This window comes from Cygnus olor, chromosome 1 (assembly GCF_009769625.2).
Source record: "Cygnus olor isolate bCygOlo1 chromosome 1, bCygOlo1.pri.v2, whole genome shotgun sequence".
Lineage (NCBI taxonomy): Eukaryota > Metazoa > Chordata > Aves > Anseriformes > Anatidae > Cygnus > Cygnus olor.
Genome location: NC_049169.1, coordinates 134,367,801 through 134,380,432, shown reverse-complemented (window position 1 = coordinate 134,380,432; position 12,632 = coordinate 134,367,801).

Genomic DNA, 12,632 nt, shown 5'->3' with positions numbered 1-12,632 from the left:
GCCTGTTCGTAAGTCTCCATAGGATTGGACCTAAATGTAGGTTGTAGTTGTGATTCCCGTATTGTACACATTGTTACCCACAGTACTGAAAAGCTGTTCATGGTGGTATGAAGTATAATTACCACTTCCCTGAGAGATTATCTAACTTCAAGAAATCTCAGTAACATGTTTCTTCCACCTTCATCTCCTGTATTCCTTGCAATACTGATTTTCTAGCTGATAAGTGTATAGACTTGAAGAAAACTAAATATAATGGGAGGGTGGCAGAAATTCATCTATGCTTCAGCAGTTTGTATTTTCCGTTTTAGAAAGGCTAAATGTCTCAGGATACATTACAACAGAAAGACAAATATAATATCCAAAAAAAAAAAAAGGGGGGGGGAGGGGGAATCATATGCCAATTTCCTTATTAAACACAGATTATGCAGGTATTTACAAAACCGTTTGAATTTAATTAACATATTTAGACATATTTTAGTTCAAACGAAAAGAGGGAAGGGAAGGGAAGGGAAGGGAAGGGAAGGGAAGGGAAGGGAAGGGAAGGGAAGGGAAGGGAAGGGAAGGGAAGGGAAGGGAAGGGAAGGGAAGGGAAGGGAAGGGAAGGGAAGGGAAGGGAAGGGAAGGGAAGGGAAGGGAAGGGAAGGGAAATAAGCATGCTAAAATGCAATTTTAGGGGGTTTTATTATAACTTTATAATCAACCTTATATTTCTGTCACTTTTACTCATTACGTGTAAATGGAATATTAGAAATATTCATTATGGTATCAACTGACCAGCAGGGAAGTTAAAATAGATTATATAATTGTTTTAATTGTTCTTTTTGATGTAATCTTGGTGCATTATAACTATACATACTAGAGAGTTTTAGTATTACATTCTGTTATGGAATGATTATTCATCATTATTACCAGCAAGATTTTGGATTATTACTCTACTTTTAAGTTATTGACAGAGATGTCTCGTTTGTAGCAATGTAATCAATATAGATATTAAATTCTATTCCTCATTTTAATGATTTTTTGAGTTGAAAAAAATGTGGTTTCCTTACCACCCAGACTCTTTCCTAGAGCAGACAAATATGTGAATAACAACAGAAAAGTAGTTCTTGTTGTTCTATTGTATATTTTTCATTGTATATCTCAGGATTGGCCCTATAGCCTCACTGTTAACAGTTAATATTAAAGTTAATCGTACTTGCTCCACAGTCTCTTTGTCTTACCAGGGAGACCACTTAACTACAAAGGACATACAAGCTCAAGTCATAAGTTACAAGGCCAGGAAATAGAATTTCCTAAAAGACTCACCATCTCCTTTAAATTACATTAGGTTTTCATAAATGACATAGAATATCTGGGTCAACCAAGTTACATTCTTGGCATCTGGTAGAGATTTTATGTAGATTAGCAGATGACCTTTTAAAGAAAAGTTAACAGCCTTATTATTTAATACAGAAAAAAAAAAAAAAAAAAGTTCACACAGAGCATGTGTATATTCACAGAATCACAGAATCATCTAGGTTGGAAGAGACCTCCAAGATCACCTAGTCCAACCTCTGACCTAACACTAACAAGACCTCCACTAAACCATATCACTGAGCTCTACTGAGCCTTTTAAAGACACCATCCAGGGATGGTGACTCAACCACTTCCCTGGGCAGCCCATTCCAGTGCCTGACAACCCTTTTGGTAAAGAAGTTCTTCCTAATATCCAACCTAAATCTCCCTTGGCACAACTTTAGCCCATTCCCCCTTGTCCTGTCACCAGGCACGTGGGAGAATAGACCAACTCCTACCTTGCTACAGCCTCCTTTAAGGTACCTATAGAGAGCGATGAGGTCGCCCCTGAGCCTCCTCTTCTCCAGGCTGAATTATAAGCGTTGATGTTGGACTGAGGGTAGGTTAAAGCACAAACTTGTATTTGTCTGTGAATAAAAAAAAAAAAAAATCTAATCCTCTCTTTTTCATATACCTGAAGGAAATACATGAATATTTAATATTTTTCTGCAATAAATATAAATGCAAATTTTCTGAAATTACAGTAAGATTACATTTCAGTTTGTTGAACTGGGAACAATTTGATAAAAAGATATTAGAGTGATATTTAACGTAACAATGCCTTTATAGTAATATGGGTAACTTTTTTTAAAAATCTGTATTTATTTAAAATGAAATTTATTTGTTGTTTATCTGTTCATTCTTACAAAACACACTTAAGAAATTAAACATAATATTCCTTAGAGTTCTCTTTGTCAAAATTTATTATTACATGTACTTAAAAATACAGAATAATTTGAAAGTTATTAACCTTGCCTGAGTTACTTTTTCTGTCCTTTATATGAACAGACATGATCAGAATATAATGGAACTTTGCTTTGAGAATTTTGCTGCATAATGTTGTTGATGTGACTGTCTGCATCCATGCATGAAAGCAGAGGTAAAATAGGTATATATATTTACATCTGCTGCAGTTGGAAATAAAAAACCTTTTGTAATTGTAGTAAAGATAATAGCTGTAATAAAAACAAAATTTCACCTAACTTTATACATGTAACACTGATAACTGATTTAGTCACCGTAGATTTTTAGTACAGTCAATGGGAAGAAATAGGTACCATTAGGACGGATATCATTTAATTCTAAAAATCAATGGTGCCTATTTCTACCTAAAGGGTATAAAATATGCCTAGTTTATTGCAATAAGAAGTGTACATTTGATTCATCTTTTTGATTTATCTATTCAGATTTCCTTAGTTATTTTTGCACATTTTTTTACTATTTTGAGTCTTTTATGTTTTCATTTCTTAGTAATGTCCTGCAGGAAAATACTGCAGGATCAGTATTCAAAAGATTAATCAATCAATTACTCTGAAAAACTGACCTTTAGCTGCAAAATGTTCATATCTTATGAACATCTCTGTATTGTGACATGTGCCACAGAACTTAGATGAGAAATATATTTATTTCTTAACATTATTAAATATTAGGGAAAAGTTATAAGAAGTTGCAATCTCCATAATCTTATTCTTGTTTGACAACCAATATGTACAATTATATTTCCAAAATTCAGACTAACAGTAGTACATGCATAACTTTCTGTAGAGGAAACAAATATAGAATATTTTGAATCCTTTGCTTGTTTGTTTGTTTTTCACTGGTAATATGACCTATATTCTGTTGTCTTTATTCATAACAAGCATATTCCATGAACTAAATTCAAAGACCTTTTTTTTGTTGTTGTTGTTGGAAACATGAGACAACCTATCATTACCTAGTGGTTTAATTTTCAAATGCTCTTTAAATAAACTGTGATTTAGTAGACAAATGAACCCAAGGAGTAATTTCAACAACTAATTTTTTTATATAACATGTCACTAATTGTTAACTTTTTATTTTATTTTATTTTATTTTATTTTATTTTATTTTATTTTATTTTATTTTATTTTACTTTATTTTGTTTTATTTTATTTTCACATTAATTCACAAAACACCAAAAGGATAGGAACAAGAAGTAAAAAACAAAACAAAACTGCTTTCACTTCTGGCAAGTAGTACTGTTGCAAGCTATCAGCTTTATATGAAATATCAATTCCTCATAGACGGATAACATGAATACATATTTAATCAGTTATTACACAGATGCATTCTGTCCTATATGACATCATTTTTTACCTACATTAATATTTGATAAAGATTCAATTCAACCAAAATTTTGGAATCTTGAAAGCCTAACAGATTAAATTAAGGAGAAAATGACCATAATTTTCTGGTCTAGTGCTGTGGTTTAACCTGTCTGGCAGCTAAGTTCCATACAGGCATTCGCTCCCCCCCTCCCCTCTGTGGATGGTGGAGAGAATCAAAAATAAATAAATAAATAAATAAATCTTGTGGGTTGAGATAGAGACAGTCTATCAGGACAGAGAAGAAATGAAATAAATAATAATGATAATAGTACTACTACTACTCATATGTACAAAACAAGTGATGTACCATGCTGAATGATGCCCAGCCAATCCCCAAGCAGCAGTCTCCCAATCCCGGCGAGACCCCCCCATATTAATTGTTCAGCATGATGTCAGATGGTATGGAATATCCCTTTGACCAGTTTGGGTCAGCTGTCCTGGTTCTGTCCCCTCCCAACTCCTGCTACATCCCCAGCATGTTCACTGGAAAGACAACGTGAGAAGCTGAAAAATCCTTGATTTGCACTACTCTGCAACAATTAAAACATCAATGTTATCAAAATTATTCTCATCCTACATTCAAAACATAGCACAACAGCAGCTACTAGGAGGAAAATTAACTATCCTAGCTGAAACCAGGGCATTTAGTTATGCTAAATGTGATTAGGAGCAGCTGAAGATGAGCTACAAGTAAACTGTGCTAAAATAAATTGACTGCTTCCTTCAATAAAATGGCTATTTCTGTGAATGAGTGAAGTTTACTTTGTTTTGTACCTTGCCTATAGAAATGTCTTTAGTGCTTGCTAAAAGTATAATTACCTGTTGTATGCTATTGGTATTCCTTAGGAGTCAATGCTCTTCCTCCTCAAGAGATCTGTAATGTGAGCATCATGACTGTTTCTCATAGTATCCTTCTGGACAAAACATCCAGCATACAGCTAGATAAAAACATAATACAATATGCGAACAATTGGCTGACAGGTCAGACTCAAAGGGTTATAGTAAATGGGGTTACATCAGGCTGGCAGCCAGTCACTAATGGGGTTTCACAGGGCTCCATTTTAGGGCCAGTTCTCTCCAACGTTTTCATTAATGACTTGGATGTAGGAATTGAAGGTGTTTTGAGTAAGTCTGCAGATGATATTAAATTGGGAGGAGGTGTTGACTCCATCAAGGGTAGAGAAACCTTGCAGAGATCTTGACTAATTAGAGAGTTGGGCAGTCACCAACCAGATGAAGTTTAACAAGAGTAAGTGCCAGATTCTGTACCTGGTACCGTGGCAACCCTGGCTATACTCACAGACTGGGGGATGAGAGGCCAGAGAGCAGCCCTGCAGAAAGGGATCTAGAGGTTTTGGTCAATGGCATGTTGAATAGAAGTCAAGAGTGTTCCCTGGCAGCCAGGAGGACCAACCATATCCCAGGGTACATCAAACACGGCATTGCTAGCCAGTCAGGAGAAGTGATTGCCTCACTCTAATCTGCACTGGTGCAGCCTCATCTGGAGTACTGTGAGCAGTTTTGGACACCACAGTATAAGAAGGACATAAACCTATTACAGAGCGTCCAAAGGAGGGCTATGAAGATGGTGAAGGGTCTAGAGGGCAAAATGTATGAGGATCAGCTGAGGTCACTTGGTTTGTTCAGCCTAGAGAAGAGGAGACTGTGGGGAGACCTCATGGTGGCCTGCAGCTTCCTCGTGAGGGGGAGAAAAGTGACAGGTGTTGATCTCTTCTCTCTAGTTACCAGTAATAGGACCCAAAGGAATATCATGAAGCTGTATCAAGGGAGGTTCAGGTGGGACATTACGAAATGGTTCTTCACTGCAAAGGTGGTCAGGCACTAGCTCCCTAGAGAAGTAGTGACAGCGACAAGACTGTTAGAGTTCAAGAAGCATTTGGACAACACTCTCAAACATATGGTCTGATTTTTGGATGGTCCTGTGTGAAGGCAGGAGTTGAATGTTATGATCCTAGTAGGTCCCTTCCAACTGAGGATATTCTATGATTCTATGATTCTGTGATTCTATGACATTGCCTTGATCAAGTGATGAGTGACTAAGTATGGAAAGCTGTAGTCAATTACCATGCAAAGGAGACCTGAGTGTGAGGAACCTCGGGAAGGCCAAAGCAATGGAGAGCAATACCTGAGATTTCTGGGAAGTTATAGAATGACTGGTCATGGACTGATTTGATTGGTGTTGTATCAAAATGTAGCTATTAAACCTTCAGTAGTGGAGAAGGGGGGGAACATTGTTATGCAGCTTCCTGATACCACCTGGAGAGAGAGGAGAGTGCGGAAGAGTTATTTGCACCAGCATAAGGCTGGTGGGAGCAAGAATTGCCTTTGTCTCAGGTTGACTGAATGAACATAGGGACAGGTCTCAGGGAAATGTAGAAGAATAATCATGAGTCATTGCTAATAGATGATGAACTGTTCATTAAACAGATGAAGACAATCATATGTCCATTCTGTAAAAGGAAAAAAAAAGCTTTTATTTAGATTTGCTACATAATTAAATTTGTAAGTTTACTACAGAAGTGCTCTGAAAAAAATACAAAACTTTTTAAAACACAAATTTTATAAAATGTTCATGTTAATAATTTAACTGTATAAAACACTAACAGTTTTTTTTCATTTCAAAGAACTGTCAATCAAGTTCAGAAGGCAAAATATATATACATTATATATTCAGACCCACAGCATGTATATGTAGTTCTGTCTACAGTTGTTGTTGTTGTTGTTTTTAATATGGAATTTTGGGGCCTTAATTAAAATAATTTGTTTTAGTTATGAAGCACAGACTGAGTTAATTGTTCAAAATACATGCAGATGTAAGTAATGTAATGTTTTGTCTATGAAGCTATTACTGAATGATTAAGATCTGCAGGCTGTCAAGTATTCTGTTTGACATGCTCGACTTTAGATGACTTAAAGCACATAGTGCAAATTCTGGTATCTCATTGAGTTCCTACTAAAGTTGGTGGCAGTCATGGATTTCATTCACACTTGGCTTCAGGATTTCTGGTAGAATCTATTTACTTCTCTTCATTAGACTCCTGTATATATTCTGTAATCAAAGCATTTAACTGCCTCTGGCACAGGAAAGTGCTGGTCTCTGCTCCTTGGTAACCAATGACAAGACACCCAGGCATAGCACAAAGCCATGCTACGGGAGGTTCAAACTGGACATTAGGAAAAATTCTTTACTGCCAGGGTGGTCAAACATTGGAGCAAACTTCCTAATGTGGTTGGTGGCTGATGTCCTATGCCTGTCAGTGTTCAAGAGGACGTTGAACAATGCCTTCATTAATATTCTTTAACTTTTATTTAGCTCTGAAGTTGTCAGGCAGTTGGACTTGATTGTCTTTGAAGGTCCTTTCCAACTGAACTGTTCTCTTTCCCTTCCCTTCCCTTCCCTTCCCTTCCCTTCCCTTCCCTTCCCTTCCCTTCCCATCCCTGCCCCGCCCTCTCCTCTCCTCTCCTCTCCTCTCCTCTCCTCTCCTCTCCTCTCCTCTCCTCTCCTCTCCTCTCCTCTCCTCTCCTCTCCTCTCCTCTTCTTTCTCCACATGTTCTCACCTTGTGGGAACATTTCTTATCTTCCTAGACAACATGTGGGACTAATCTGATATACAATACTGAACAAAGTAGATGAATGATACTTTCTGTTGTGGCTGTCTCTCTAATAAACACACAGCTGGAACACTTGATCATGCTCTTATTCTACAGCACTGCATAAATCAAGCATAAAACACTAGTTAAGGGATAGCAATTACCACAAGTATTAGTAACTGTCATTTGCTTTCTTGCTGAAACAGCTGTGTTGCTTGCTTTAGAAGATCACATTTATATATATATATATGATTTATAAAATAATTATCTAATATTTACAAATTGGAAATTCTACTTAATGCATTCAAAACAGAGCTCAGGATGTCTTGCATACTAACATAATAAAATAATATCCTTTTTTTTTTTTTTTTAACAGTAATACAACAATTTTTAATTAATCACAGAGGATATCACTTTATTTCAGAATTCAGAGAAATTTCAGCCTCAGATAAAATTGCAATGTTCACTCATTTTGTCTTGACACTATGACCTATTTACAAAAGACTGAGTTATAATGAAAATTTGGAACTAAATCTGAGTCTTAGAGTTATACAGAATACCTTAAATTTGTTTATCTCTATATTAAATGGCTTAAGTTAATGACTGTGATTTTTTTTATGCTGAGAAACTGCTCTTCAGACTCCATCTTTTAATTGTTATGGATCTTTTGTATTTCTAACACTTAAACTCCCTGGATAATTCCACTAAGAGGACAGAATCTTACTAGGAACAAAAATAAATAAAAAGTGCAGCTTCACTGAAGCAAGAAAAGTGCTTAGTTTCCCAATTATTGACAGTAGCATACAGTGCTCTCAGTTGATAATGTAGCAGATAGGGTCGTTTTCCTGTCTAAACCAATGAAATTTCATTCTAGCAAGGCTTTTAATTTTCACCTTCCAATCTTTTCTGATTTCACCAAATTAAAGTAGTCAGCACACGTGGTAGTCACTTCCATAACAAAACACGGAAAATAAGATAGTGTAGACATGAAAATAAAGAAACTTATATGGAAAGAGTATTCCCTATATTTCATTAATATGTATTTTTAAAACGTATAGCAAGTGGTTGACCTTCCTTATAAATATGTACACCATCGGAATATCTGATTTTTAAGGGGTAGTGGACCTGTTAATTTTGAAGTTGTGTATTTACATTTTCTCTGACTCTGGCATAGAATAAATGACAATGTCAGGTGTGAGTAAAGTGAAATGTAGATTTCAATTTACCTCCTGCATTTTCTTCAACTCCCCTCTGGTATTTCTCACGGTATTTTAAATTGTTATTTTTACATTGATTTTTCTCCTCTTAAATTACACTGCCATTTCTTCTTTTTCACTGTAGCTTTGCTTTATTAGCTTAAAATCTGAAATCTAGAGAATAACAAAATCTGAGGTGTAATTCAAATTATACCAAATTTGGCTGGTAGTATTTTCCTTTGCTCACTCCCAGGCAAAACAAGTCAAAGAGTTTCAGAAATGTGTTTAAGATAGGTATGTAAAAAGAGGAACATACTGTGATAACAGTAATGTTCTTAGTGAATATTTTATTATTATTATTATTATTATTATTATTATTATTATTATTATTATTTATCTGTTAAAGTTGTTCAATTCCATATCAACTTTTGCTAATAAAATATTCTTAAATAGTAACTTATCTGCGATCATTACTATGGAGCTACTGATGTTGCTAATGCATTCTGAATAGCCCTGTTATCCCACTTTATAGTGGCTTAATATTGTTTTGTATATAAAAAAAATAAATATATTGCTGCCCTTTCTCCTTCTGTGTAGCCATTCTACAGTCCTTTTTTGTCCCTGACCTATTATTTCCATGGTAAAGTAGACTGGTCTAGAAAAAATGCACAACGCACATACTGATTCTTCTGTTCCTGCTGTCAACTTCATTGCAGGTCATAATACATAGCCATTACATTAAGTGTATAAAAGTCCCAAGAATTTAGACCATTATCATTGAACATTTTATCTTTCAGACCACTGTTGCAGCTACCATCACAAATTTGTCTTCCCAGTCCTGTCTCCCATCTGTTTTTTCCCTTCTGGGAACAATGGGGTAGGTATAGAACTACCATATCTGACTAACTTGGTAGTTTCCTGAGAGGAGTCAGAGAAAAAAAAATAATTGAAGGAATTTATAGATCTCTAAATTGATGAGTGAACAGTGAGGTGGATTGAGAACAGGCTGGACAGCAGAGCTCAGAGGGCTGCGATCAGTGGTGCTGTCTAGTTAGCAGTATCCTCCAGGGGTCAGTACTGGATCCAGTCCTGTTCAACTTAATCATCAATGACCTGGATGATAGAATAGAGTGCACCCTCAGCAAGTTTACTGACAACACAAAGCTGGGAGGAGTGGCTGGTATCCCAGAGGGTTGTGCTGCCATTCAGAGGGACCTCGACAGGCTAGAGGGTTGGGCCGAGAGGAACCTCATCAAGTTCAACAAGGGCAAGTGCAGGGTCCTGCACCTAGGGAGGAATAACCCCAAGCACCAGTACAGGCTGGGGGCTGACCTGCTGGAGAGCAGCTCTGCAGAGAGACCCGGGAGTCCTGGTGGACAGCAGGCTGACCACAAGTAAGCAATGTGACCTTGTGGCCAAGAAGGCCAAGAGTATTCTGGGGTGCATTCGGAAGAGTGTTTCCAACAGGTCAAGGGATGTGATCCTCTCCCTCTGCTCAGCCCTGGTGAGGCCACACCTGGAGTATTGTGTCCAGTTCTGGGTAGTACAAGAGGGACATGGAGCTGCTGGAGTGAGTCCAGAGGAGGGCTACAAAGATGATTAGAGGACTGGAGCACCTGTCATATGAGGACAGGCTGAGAGAGCTGGGCCTGGGTAGTCCGGAGAAGAGAAGACTGAGAGGGGATCTTATCAACGTGTACAAATATCTGAAGGGAGGGTGTCAAGAGGATGGGGCTGAACTCTTTTCAGTTGTACCCAGAGACAGGACAAGAGACAACAGGCACAGACTGAAACACTGTAAGTTCCGTCTGAATATGATAAAACATCTCTTTACTGCAAGGGTGACAGAGTACTGGAACAGGTTGACCAGAGAGGTTGTGGAATCTCCTTCTTTGGAGATATTCAAAACCTGCTTGGATGCAATCTTGTGCAATACACACTAGGTGACCCTGCTTGGCAGAGGGGTTGGACCAGATAATCTTCAGAGGTCCTTTCCAACTCAACCATTCTGTGATTCTGTGAAAATTAAGCATGAAGAAAACCAAGAAAGCCATTCTCATTAAAGGAACAAACATATTTCATATCGAATTCTGTATACTTTCACATTTGATTTTCTGTAAAACTAATTTTATAGACAACTTAGTTAAAATACTTTAAGCACAAAAGTCCAAAGTTGTGATCCCAAACATGCAGTTCAGAGAAGATGCCTGCTGTGCAGATGTTCACGCTTCCATCATTTCCTGGCTGGGAAATTTTTTACTTCTCAACTCTAGAGAATTAATTTGAAAAATTACCCTAACCTGAGCTTTTGAATGAAAAGGTATAGCTGCACTTGATCAGTTTAATAATACTTTATCATCCATTGGCATTTTTTTTCCCCTAGGCCTACACCAATTTAGTCCCTCTCACTCACATGTAGACAACTACATCCTGGACACTTAAAGTTGTCTGAATCCAGGAATTTACCATAGATACAACCACCTTTAAGGGTTTATTTGGCACCCCTGAAGCATACCCAAAACATATGCACATGACTGAGTCACCTCGGAACACCAGTCATGCCTATTTTAAGTTTCAAATGTAGCAGCTGTAGGGAAGAGATACAGTTGCCCAAACATGTCCTAGGAAACACTAAATTATTTCAGGCATCTGTGCCAGGGTAACCCCTAAAGTCTTCTGCAGCAGTAGCTGGAATCCAGGTTAGATTTCCAAAGAATGTAGATGTCTATGTTTAATCAATGCACATTCTATCACTTTATCTATCTTCTTGCATCCAACTGGCTTAAAAACTCAGAAATAAAACTCATCTCCTGACCTCAATGGAACCTAAGTCCAAATCATTTCTATTCCAGAACTGTGTCATTGTATCAACTAATCATCAGGATATGAGTGGGACAGAATTTGGATGTTTGAATGGAAATGGGTACCAATGTATTCTGGTTTAACCTGACCAGCAGCTAAACACCACACATCCATTTGCTCACCTTCCCCCCTCAGTGGGATGGGGAAGAGAATTGGAAAAAAAAAATCTTGTAGGTTGAGGTAAAGACAGAAAATAAATTATTATTATTATTAATAATAATAATAATAATAATGTGTACAAAGCAAGTGATGTACAATGCAATTGCTCACTACCCGCTGAACGATGCCCAGCCCAGCCCTGAGCAATAGTCTTCCCCCCACCCCTGCCAGTCACCCCATATTAATTGTTCAGCATGACGCCATATGGTATGGAATACCCTTTGGCCAGTTTGGGTCAGTTGTCCTGGGTCTATCCCCTCCCAGCTCCAGCTGCACCCCCAGCCTCCTTACTGGCAGGGCAGTATGAGAAGTGGAGAAGTTCTTTGCTTAGTGTAAGCACCGCTCCGCAACAACTAAAACATCAGTGTGTTATCAACATTATTCTCATTCTAAATCCAAACAGCATACCAGCTACTAGGAGGAAAATTAAGTCCATCTTAGCTGAAACCAGGACACAATGATAGCAATGATACCAGCCAGAAAGGAGCATGATAGTGCTCATGATAATGATTAGAAGAGAGAGAATACCACCAATAAAAAGAACCCGCCTTTCTGAATTGGGAAAGTACATTCTGCAACCATATTCTGGAGATATCATGTATCTTTTCTTTTGATTATGTTCTTGGGTTACTGTTTTGCTGTTGTTGTTTTGTTTATTGTTTTTCTTTTTTTTTTTTTTTATCTCTAAGGCATATAACAATTTTAATTAATTTAAGTAATAGGTAAAAGAATAAGTTATACTAATAATATTTTTGTTAACCATTAGTTTAAGTTCCCTTCAGATTTTTTTTTCACTAGCATTTTTTAAAATTCTAATGTCAGCTGTAGCTGTAGCAATTACAGTGAATTTTGAAGTGTCACTCCCTCCACAGTCAATTTTCACTACCCTTAGTCCATCTACCAACTCACAAGGAGCACAGAGGGTAGCAGAAGAAAAACTTTAGTTTGCTTCAAAAGAAGCCAATTAACAAATCTCATTTAGTGTTAATTGCAACAGCAGATCTCATCATAGTTTAATCAACACCTTGTTAAAGCAATCTAAAAGAAGGCAAAAGCTGAACATTGATTTCATTCACAGACAGAACTATATTGACACATTTCATCCCCTGAACATCTCACATTC